The sequence below is a fragment of the Ambystoma mexicanum genome, chromosome 6q (genome assembly GCF_040938575.1).
Source record: "Ambystoma mexicanum isolate Mex_15411 chromosome 6q, UKY_AmexF1_1, whole genome shotgun sequence".
In the NCBI taxonomy this organism is placed as follows: domain Eukaryota; kingdom Metazoa; phylum Chordata; class Amphibia; order Caudata; family Ambystomatidae; genus Ambystoma; species Ambystoma mexicanum.
Genome location: NC_090937.1, coordinates 1,510,689,912 through 1,510,701,938, shown reverse-complemented (window position 1 = coordinate 1,510,701,938; position 12,027 = coordinate 1,510,689,912). Strand labels below are relative to the sequence as shown.

Genomic DNA, 12,027 nt, shown 5'->3' with positions numbered 1-12,027 from the left:
CAGTTTATGAAATCTGGCCCCATGATTTTGACAGCATATGTGAGGTAGGTAATGCAATCCGCACTGCACATGCGCAGACACGCGCCCCCATGTGTGCGCTCTCTTAAGATGACGGAAGACATCTTTTGTAAGGATGTTATATAGTTCCCTTCCCAGCCCGTGCCTTTCAAGGCACTTGCAACAAAGGCACTGCAATGCAATCGCATCATTCCAATGCAATTCTTTTTTTCTGTAGATTGTTAATCTCCTAACTATTTCAATGGATATGTTTTGTGTTGTTTATTTTAAGATTGCATACATCACTTTAATATGTCTATGCGTATAAAGAAAACCTTAAAGCTTAAAGCACCTGTATTGCACATGCACTGAATTTGGAAGTATAACACCAGGTAACCAACAGGCATGTGAGCTATACATATTAATCTATGCATGAAATGACTAGTGGTTTATATAACCATGATTGTTTTTTGCGAAATCAATTGTATGCCATTTCTGCATCAGGAACACATGCTGCATATACGATACCATGGCAGTGAATATTCAGAACCTCTGAATGACAACGCTTGATATTACCATGGAAACAGAGAGCTGATCATTTCATACAAAAATTCCAAATTACACAGGCGCAGTCGCTTTAATATAAATACCTGCATTATCAATATCTGTTTATGTAAATAAGGTGCTAGGGAATATGCTCGAACCAAAAAACCTACTACGCGTACTCCTGTTTCGAGGGAGGCATCAATTGCATAACACCATCATAGGTCTGAACAGCAACTATGCTAAATTGTCAGCAATATACTACTAATGGCTTACGAGGGAGACGTCCGTTTGGTGGGTCCCCAACGTCACCACCCTTCGCAGTCAAAAGCAGAACCTTTCAAAGAGTGATGAGCCAGCCGTGGCACGGGTTAAGGTGCTCAAACAGGGCAACCACCTGCCGGAGGACCAGGAGAGGAGCACTTCAGCAGCAGATACATGGACCGTGTTCTGCAGGAGCCTGGCAAGTGGAGATTCGCTCATTTGCATATGCACAGGCCAATTGCAAATTATCGAAATGTAGCTGTGAGAATTTACTGGCAGAAGCCCTTCACTATGTAGCACAAGTTGGCACAATGCCTCATCTCTAAAAACAAAGAATGCGTCTTGACACTGCAGAGAATTCTAACTCCGAGAACATGTGTCGCTCAGCTTTGTGTGCTACCATGAGCTCATTCCTGACAGAGTTCTTGTCTGGTGTAACAGCACATTATGAAATCGTGGTGTGATGGATAGACTTCTGCCCTGCATGAGTGCGAGGATGAGTAGAGGCTGAAGAGCACACTCAGCCCTCACACTTCTACACACCAAGAGCTAACACAATCATAAAGGTAAAACAGGCGCAGTTAAGAGATAAACCTCCTTCACCTTTTGTGGTAACGAGAGCCGAGGGAAGGCTATACTCTCAAGAGGGGTATGAACGTGGATCAGTAGCACCCAAACACCAATAATATCCACTGTAAAAAAGGAAGACATAATATGCCAAGATAGAGTACGTGGAGCACTCTGAATAATGAAACAGGTTAGAAAAGGCAAGACCACAATGTTCAAAAGGTTTGTCTTGAGCTTGCAAAAGAGATTTAAAATGACGTTTCCAGTCTCTGGGCCTCAAAGACCAGGTGTTAGGTGGAAACCTGTGCAGTTCCCTCTGGGACCACTGCAAAAGATTTAGGACTACAGGTGTTTGGCGGTGACCCCACTTGGTAGCAGTCTGTACCACACAGATTCACTTGGTAGCTGTGGCTGAGCAGTCAGACTTCCCTCAAGAAGAGTTGAGCAGTATGTGTAGTATACAAAATAGGGCAATTCTTCCCCGCAAGACAAGCAAACACGCAACAAGGCTTAGTGGAAAGATATTGATGTATTTATTTTTAACGGAACATCTAACAAGTCTAGGTTCTACCGGCACCACTTATTGTCAGACAGAGGTGTATACCTCAACCTAGATGACACTCTAATATTGGTTAGGACGGGAGAGAAAAAGATAGGCAGGTTATGAAATTAACACAGTTCAATACTTCATGGGCAAAATGTACGGTAAGAAGGCAAGAACCACAATAGATCATAAAGTTTAGAGGCCAGGCCCACTCGGAGAGAGGCAAGGCGCAATGTCCCAAAAAGTCTCTAGTGGAGGTGCATTCAAGTCTTTGTAGCAAATTGTTATCGGCAGATTGAACCAGTTCAGAACAACGAATGAGAAAAGCTTGGAGGCGACCCAACAGAACGGAGAGTTTTAAGACACCTCACTCGAACTGATCGAAAGGGAAGCCAGGCGGACACGGTACCTTGTTGTGGAGGGCAGCTCCGGCGGGGACAGTTGTTCCTGGTGGTGGATGCACGTCGGGTCTTTGCCAAGAGTAGAGATGATCTCATTGTCGAAGAAAAGTGAAGTCCGGTGCACTACCAGGGAAGAGACCAGCCGCGGAGTGCTCCGTCACAAGGCACCACCTTTTGGTCACGGTTCAGGGGTAGTGGCTATCCAGTTGCCGGGGTGCGTTGCACGGGCAATTCGACCACTGCGTCCTGAGGCGAATAAAAAGCAAAGGGGACTGGTTGTTCCCACCAGTCAGGGGAAGAGACTCTCCAGCAGGGAGATCTCCTCTGTCATCGGGAAGTGGTGAGTCGGTTTCGCAGGGCTCCACCGGAGGTGTCGTCGTGCAGGTCGGCTCAGCGTTACCCTCGTCGGATTTTTAGGTCCTGTGGCGATTTCTGAAGATCCAGTCCCAAAAGCCCTGCTTTTATGCAGAAAACCCCCATTCATTCAGCCTAGCTGTCAATCAACACATGCTAAGTGGTGAGCGGGAAGGCTCACCACTTGGGCCAATCACTCCAGAGTGCGACCGGAGTTGGCAAGGCAACTCGGTCCAGGGTGCCTAAACCCCCTCCCACACCCCTGTGGTAACCCAGACATTATGGCACCACTTTGGAGGGTCTCTGTACAGAGGCCCGCCAAAAGTGGAACAAAGGGCTCAACCTTTGGTTTAGGAGTCACAGAGACGAACACATACGCCATTTTACAAACCAAGTTCTGGCAGAAAATACCATCCGATAAACTTATTTATGATAAGTAGACCGGTGGTATGTTAGAGATTAACGAGAAAAAGTATCAATCTCCAACAATGGGACGAATCCCATAGGGTTTTGTTCGGGGTCGAACATAACAAGTAGTCTCCACTGCCACCAGCCAAAACTCGACGAGGCGGGACGGGACAGTGCCCCCTCGAGTAACAGACCCAGGAGTAATCGAATTACCCCTACTAGCACGTCCACAATAAGATGGTTTGTACTAGTTCTGTTAGTAAATTTAGGTCTAGTAAAGCCAATGGTGACTTTACATGCCCGGGGAGACAGTAGTCATTCCCCGGGTATGGAGACTATGGTGGGGGTCCGCTAGGATGCCCCAGTGCTACGGCACGTAGGGTGCGGTGTAACACACATAGAAAAACATATGAGACCCTATGGAGGAAAAGACCCCATAGCCCATGGAACACATTGACATTCAAAGGAATTACACACATACATGTCCAAGAGTGGGAGGAAAAGAGTCTCACTCTTGGCAGGATGGAAAAAACAAACTCCAGAAATCCAGCAAAGCTGCTGGGGGACTCACTAGGTTAGGAAATTCAGCCTAAACAGAGAATTCTCCCTAACACCAGGGGGGCAGATATCTATCATTAATACATTTGCAAATATCTTGGCCATTCAACAGAATCAAACCAGGTTTCTCAGAGTTGTTTGTGGGTTCTTTATGAGGATGCAGCAGTTATGGTGGTCCAGCGGTAAGTTGGCGTTGAATCTGGGTCAAACCAAAGTTATCTGTGGTCTTGAAGTGTGCTGTATGGATCACCAGATTGATCGGCGGTTAGGTGGTAGTTGAGCTGGTACCAGGTTGCACAAGCAAATCGATTGGGTGCAAAGGCTCTGAGGGCGCTGTTCATGGGACACCAGGGTTGAGTCAATTGACTTACAGGACCAGCAATGAGGAAGTTGGTGCTTTGAACAGTGACTTGAGCAATGCAATGTTGCAATACTTTGTTGGTTCGAACCAAGGCAGAGATGTGCCTTAGCTGGCGCATTGCGCCGCTGAACGCAGTCAAACAGAAAATGGCAGTCAAGAGAGCGATGAATGCCAAAGGAAGCTTCAAATGGTCCTGTAGGCTTGCTTGATGTCAAACATGCTTGAATCAGCTCACAGTGGGTCAGCACTGAAACTGAAGGATTTTGGCTGTTTAGGAATTCAGGCCTTCTGAGTCCCACTCCAGGGTCTCAAGGGCCAAAGCTAATTTTTTTCCCAGTCTCCCAAAACATGGGGGAGGCTGGAACACATCTTCATGGATCATGAAAGACAGTGTGGTCCTAGGCAACAGGGTGACAGGCAGAGATGCCGGTTTTGGTCCAGTAGCAGAGTTTACCCTTAATGCAGCTAGAGATAGTTAGGGGACAGAGCCTGCCTTGGAACACCTGCCTTCTCCTCACATTTCAAGGATGTAAGAAAGGGCTTCTCTCTCAGCACACTCCAGTGATTGGATTTAGGAGCTGATTCAAAGAAGTGGTGGGAGCCCCCATCTCTTAAAGGCAAAATCCCTCAGGTGATAGGACTAAAGCTAGCCTGCCTTAGTTGCCCAATCCCTGTTCTTGGAAGAAGTGGACTGTGTCCTTCTGACATCACACCCAAAGTACTTCTCTCTACAGAAGTGGAGTGGACAGGAAGGAGAGAGAGAGCCATAGAGAAAGAAGATAGTGAAAGTCTTCCTGAACTGTACAGAGCCCTCATGTCTACTCTAACCCCACTCCTTTCTGTTCTCACTAGCAGCAAAAGGTTTTAGAAATACAGCAACATTGTGTGAGGCTAATCCCTTTGAATGGGTGTGCTCCTTTGATGCATTGGCCCAGGACAGCTGCCTGTTGTGCGGTTGTCTTTGCCAGAGTGTGTTACCTGCCCTCACAAAGAGATTAAAGAAGAGGCCATTCAGGTTCTGGCCCTATCTTTTGGCATGCCCAGCCCATCTGGCCTGAAAACACATCACCTTCTATAGCTGAGCTGACTCACAGGTGCTGACACATGTGCATATCAAATTGGATGTGGCTGTAATAATGATGAGAATACCCTCCACCTTATGCAATTTAGCTATGGCTTATATTTATAGATTATTCTGCCTCTATAGATTATTCTGCCACTAGGAGGTAGACTCATGATTATAGGGTTTTGGACGCGAGATCCATATCTTAAATGCAGCCCTCGAGCTGCAGAGACTTGGACATCCCTATAGTGGTCAAATGGGCATCTGTTACCTCTGAACCTGCTTTGTGCTGAACTGGAGGCTTCCAGCCCTTTACGACGAAGTAGCAATAACCTTGAGATGGATAGGGATGCAGAAGTTACTCAAACATCAATAATCAAAATGACTGAGGTAGTTGGTAAAAGTATAACTGTTTTAATATCAAATATCTAAAACAGGGAGTACAACAGACATCAACGGACGTCTCAGCGTAAGATCTCTCAATGCATCTTAAAAAAAACATTCTTTTATAGCAAAAAATCATCATTGATGACATTAACTTACGTATTACTAACGTCATCCTACGTGGCAAACTACAAAAACCTAGTGGTAATTGTGATAGGTCCTTATGGAACTTCAAAGTATACGATCCATACCAGTCTAAGAGAGTGAAGAAAAGTGACAGGTTTCTTAACATCAGTGGGGCAACTAAGCCCTCCCCTAAAACAGGAAATTGCGCCTTGTTTCAAGTGAATTTATTTGCATTAATTTGCTTTGCAGGATCTCACTCGCCCTTGTTTACACGTGTTTCGGCCACCAAAGGCCTTTCTCAAAATAGGGCTTGTCAAATTAGTACTCAAATTAAACTGAAAAGCATTAACATAGCAATGTATTACATCATACATATTCGAAATCAAAAAATGGCAAATACATAATTACCCAAGTGGTGGTAGGGAGGCAGGAGAAACAAACAGGATGAGAGAACAAGAGACAAATGTGATGTAAGTAAGGTACAATACCTAATATTATATACTTAAAGACATAGGCCACTGAGCTTTTAGGTCCAGACTTACCCACTAGAGTGTTCAATAAGTCCTTACTCTTCACAATTATAAAGGGTTAGATCCCGTTGTGATCTGTCACATACGAAAAGACAAAGGAAGGAACAGTATATACCATACTTCTTTTAAGTTCCATTTTGTTATGTTTCCACAAATCTATTGAATGGCGTAGTTCGGAAAGGTCCTATTGGTTAAATGATCTAGTGTACTACAATTATGGGTAAATAAAATTGCGCCATATATCTGTCCAAGCCAATGGTATTACCCCAAATGCAACATTCTGTATAATCCGGACAAAACAGGTAAGTGTAACCATAAAAGAAAGTGTATACTTTGGTTAAATGCTCCAATGCACTACAATTGTGAGCGCGTGATAATACGCCATGTATTTTTCTAACACGAGCATGCGGTATTACCCAATTACAACATTCTAATATGTCCGGACTCTAATAAGAGTCATGTTACGAGGAAAATCCTCAACTAGATTGGGGGATGTGTGCTGTAAGCAGTACTTACTCGCCAGGTAGCAAAACAGTCTCTCGCGTCGGCTCCTCTCGATCTGAGCCCGCGCCATCTTGGGACTACTTTATGTGTCCCCATGGAAACTAGACACCGTAACCAAGCGCCTCAAGTTGTTGCTTGGCAACATGTCCGTAACGTTGCCATACCTTGTGCGCTTATGCATAGACTCAAAATCTCTCTCTTTATCGACTGCAAAACTAAATACAGTGTATAATTAGCTCAAAGTTATAAATTCACTCAAGAAATGCCTAAATGCCTAAGTAACAAATGATAAACAATACTCATTTGTTTCAGAAAAGTCTTAAAGGGGTATACACTTTAGCTGGTACCGGATCCAGATATCCCAAGTTAAGTACCCTAAATTCATGGCTATTCCATCTGCAGCAGAAAGAAGTGATGTTGATTCTCATGATACATTGATAAAATGAAACAACGTATTTAAACAGTTAGGTTCACCTTCGTTATAACATAATGTGATAGATGCCTTCACAGAAAAGATGCCATTTCAGCATCCAAATTCAGACCCCATATAGTCCCCTTGAAAAAACAAATGATTCTCGCTTCCGCCTGGCGCAATGCCCTCATTCTGTCACCACCCCTCTTATTCATAGTAACCTGCTTTATGCCGATAAACTGTATATCAGATTTATCATCTAGTTGGTGGTTCTTTTGCCAATGTGCTGCTATCTCCAGCAAATTTACACATGGACAGATATATGGCGCAATTTTATTTACCCATAATTGTAGTACACTAGATCATTTAACCAATAGGACCTTTCCGAACTGCGCCATTCAATAGATTTGTGGAAACATAACAAAATGGAACTTAAAAGAAGTATGGTATATACTGTTCCTTCCTTTGTCTTTTCGTATGTAACAGATCACAACGGGATCTAACCCTTTATAATTGTGAAGAGTAAGGACTTATTGAACACCCTAGTGGGTAAGTCTGGACCTATAAGCTCCGGGGCCTATGTCTTTTAGTATATAATATTAGGTATTGTACCTTACTTACATCACATTTGTCTCTTTTTCTCTCATCCTGTTTGTTTCTCCTGCCTCCCTACCACCACTTGGGTAATTATGTATTTGCCATTTTTTGATTTCGAATATGTATGATGTAATACATTGCTATGTTAATGCTTTTCAGTTTAATTTGAGTACTAATTTGACAAGGCCTTTTTTGAGAAAGGCCTTTGGTGACCGAAACACGTGTAAACAAGGGCGAGTGAGATCCTGCAAAGCAAATTAATGCAAATAAATTCACTTGAAACAAGGCGCAATTTCCTAGACTCCTTTCCATGCGTTTGCATGCTACTTGTTCATATATTAGACGGTTTTACCTGTGGCTTACCGTCAGTCCAGTGATCTGCGACAACAATATTGATTAGCTTTGAGAAGCGAGAATTTGTTGCACCCTTACCAAAGTAACAATAGTAGCCCAACAGACCAGCTGTAACCCTAAGCCCAGTCCACTTGTCTTCAACTCCCCTAAAACAGGTCACTATGAACGTCACTAAATATACAACATACCATTGGCAAAACAAACTATAGGACCCTTAATCACAAGGCCTCCTACCATTGGTTGGCACTCTAACCCCAGTCAGTACTTTTCCACCTATGTTAGCAGCACACATACTGGACTTCCAGGTGCTGGTGAGCTATTCTTCAATCATAGCTTCCTACCAATTAACATATTCATCTTTCATTACCTCAGTGGTCTGGTGTCAATTAAGGCTTTGAACTTGTCCTTGGGAGTGTTCCTTTGCTCTGGAGAATTCAGGGGAATGAAGGCACACTCTGCCCTCATGCATAGATGTAACCATCATGTTTGTCGAACCTCATCCTTCCACTTGACTGAAGACACAAAATCAAGCCCTAGTGTATTTAAAACACTATTTTCTAATAGACCTCTTACGTCTTCCTTGTTTTTGTCCATGCCTTGTGAACAAGAGTTTTGTTCTTTCACATGATTTGTATCCAATGTCTGCTCACCCCAGCCTGATACAGCCTTGGCTGCTTGGCTTGTCCAGCCACACCGTTCTGAGATACAATTTGTAATTCACTTGTTTTTTAACGGTGACACACTGGAAAAGAGGCCTTCTTTCTTTAGCCAAGCTCTGCTATAATACATAGTGGAAACATCCCTTCTTTACTCACTTCTATATATATATGTATATGTTGGTGCCTGCAGCAATCTATTCACTACATATCTAGCCTCAAGAATACTTTGTCTGCTTGCATTTCCTTGCATCCGTACACGTGTAGAAAGACTTGATATCTTCATCAGTACTGTAGCATAAGCGTCTTCATCTTGATCCCAAGATGTCACTTATCTTTCATAATTTTTTGATGTCTTATAGAATATCTGCACTCTCTTGTCTCTGCATTTCTTCTATATACATCAGCTTGGCTCTGTGTGACGCCACCATTCTCCCATTCCATTTATTGGTCCTGCTTCTTCCGGGATTTCATTCAAATGGCCATCATACTGTCTCGAATGCAGGTGTGGTTTCCTCAATGGGAACCTTGCTTCCAGGATTCTCTTCGGTATTGATATCTTCACTGGTACCGCACGTGTCTCACACTCAGGTTCCCAACATATACGCAATACGGGTAAGGTGGTTGAGGAGGGGGTACTTAGCTTCTTCTCTACAGTGCCACTGGTGGGGAAGGTGCTGCAAGTCAGGATACTGATGCAGCATGACACAGGTACCCACTATGCTTTTGGCATGGATTTTATGAAAGGTGAATCTGATTAGCACATTTCCGTTTCAGAGATGGAATTACCCACATAATGTTATTAATCTAATACAAATCAAAAAAGCCATGTCCCCCACACCATTGCGAAATGGCAATCTGTCACAGATGGGCACTAGCATTGTTCTGTATGATCAAACATTACACTGTCCCTTGTCATAATAAGAATCTGTTTTTGTTCTTTCTGTGACATCCACATAATGGGGATATTCCACAGACCGGCCGTGACATTCCCTGTTTGCCAATCTCTAAAAATATAAACATTTCTAAAATCCAGAAAGTGAAATTCAGTAAAGAAATAATATTTTTGGCCTATCAAGACAATCCCATTTTAATGCCCATTTTACAAGTGTTTGAAAAATATCCACTTTTATGCATAGCTGAAAAGGTAAAGCATTTTTCAATGGTACTTTTCCATGTATGTGATAGAGTGTACATAAAAATAAAATGAAAATACATTACAGAAATGTACTGTGTTACGATATGCTAGGTCACTTATAAAGCACTTATAACCCAGAGGTTTTAAGCACTGACCCGGGGATCGAACCTGTATTGATTTGTGTCGTCAGGCTTCCAAGGCAAGCACGTTGCCCCTGAGCTATCCTCCCATGACAGACTGAGTTGCCACAATTGAATACATTAACGTTGCTCCACTTTTGATTCCCATTTATTTGGGATTAAAGTTAAACAGGTTTTGCTAACAGCATATTCCATTTATACTTTGTATCTGTACAACACACATAAGTTAGCAACATTTTTAAACATAGAACAATTTAATTCTGTTATTTACTTAGTGGCATCGTTCCCATTTGAAACTCGTTTGTTCTGTATTTTACAGAAACTGCAAACAAATAGTCGAAAATCAATTTGCTCTAAAGTTCCCCCGTGAATTTATTGTGTTAATTCCAGGCAATCTATCTTTTCTATTAAAGAGAAATAATAGTGTGTGCAGTACTGCATAGTTTCCCTCAGTTACACTGGAGCCATAGGTCTGTACAGCTGGGCTAATTTCGATCTTGCTGAGGCATTCTTTGTTACTGCTCTTTTGAGTTCATTGCAAGCAATACATTGTTTACACGTTGTATAGGACATGCCATAAATGCATTGTCTATGCAGCCAGGGACACTAAATGCCACTGACATAAAGAGACTGCATTCATTTGCAACTTGCTGCAGATTTCCCTGTGTCACATCCTGCTTTGTTAATGTGTCTATGGTTGGGTTCAATAATGAGCCCCACCTTTAGAAGGGGAGATTGTGGATAGAAGGGGGTATGAGAGTCAGGAACATAGCCCTTCTGGGCTACCATTAATGTAAAGGGGCACTTTCCCAAATATGCTTGTAGATGTTACTTTTCTGATTCCTATCCAATAAGACAGCTTAACCACAACACCCCAAGTTCTCTCTTATGCCACTTCTTGGGTGTCAAAGAAAAGACTCACTATTTATTGTGTTAATTACTTGCTGAATGAGCTCTCTCCATTACAGTTAACTTAAAGGTGATCCATTTATAATCAACAATGAACGCCATGTATGCTGATTGTTTATACTGCAACTCTTATGAACTTCGACTGAAAACTCCAGGCATAGCTGCACTGATTTAGAAGTTGTGGGCTTACTGTGCATGTGATGAATCAGCAATTTGGACTATGACAAGGAACCCCAAACGCAGGGGTGTTGCTAGGTCTGCAAAAGATCTGGGGCTATGCTAATGTCAGGACTCGGGGCTGGCCAGCCATTTGATTGTAGCCCCTGAGCTTCTATGTAGGGATACAGCCAGAAAACTGGGGGCTATAGACCCCTCAATCCCCCCCGCCCCCTCGAGCCCTGCCAGCACCTTCTTCCAAAATTCAAAGCCTGAGTACCTTAACTCTGGTGTTATATCAGTATTTCTTTGTGTTTTCTCCAGACCTGGCTTGCAGTTACCACAAAAAACAAGCATATGGCGATAGAAACTGCACAGACCTGAAGAGTTACCACCAAGAAAGGTCAAGATGACGAAATACCACTTCATAACATTAGTTTCTTCCTACACATGAGCAGGTCAACATTGTGAGGACTGATAAGCGGGAGGACAGCTAGAGTCAACAAGGCCAATCAAGGCCAGAAAATAGAAAGAGCAACAGCTAATCAATTACAAGATCTGTTCACAGGGAAATTGAGTGGAAGGTACATAAGAACATATGTTCCACTAAAAACACTCTGAGCATTTGGAAGAAGATTCATCATTGAACCAGTGGTAGAGAAGGCCTTGGAGACAACTTCCTTACTGATATATCCAAGGTGCTGCCCAAATAATTTGGAGAGAGCCATTGGCAATTGTATTAGAAGGATTCATTGTGTATAAAATGTATAGGTGCAGTGGGCGGCATTGAGAGTTCATTTCATTCAGTTCAGTTCAGTTCAATGGGGCTGTCTGAACCATATCTCCCAGCTGCTTGGGTCTAATACATCTGCATTACTTCTTGCTTGGTGTTCATCCCTTTCTGATCATTTTTTCTTTCCTGGGAATGCTTTTGGACAGAAGTCCCCTGGTAAAATACCATGAACATCAACTTATCAAAGAGCCAACCTGTAAAATAAATCTCCATTGAATAAAAGTGCTAAGTTTGTGGGCTGGCATGCGCACAGCAGTTCAAGAAAAAC

At 42.9% G+C, this 12,027-nt stretch overlaps 1 protein-coding gene across 2 annotated transcripts in view; it reads left to right on the top strand.

Moving 5' to 3' along the window:
• LOC138516807 (catenin alpha-2) overlaps positions 1-12,027 on the top strand; it is a 3,575,147-nt gene that overhangs the window by 3,020,860 nt on the left and 542,260 nt on the right. The window lies entirely within an intron of this gene.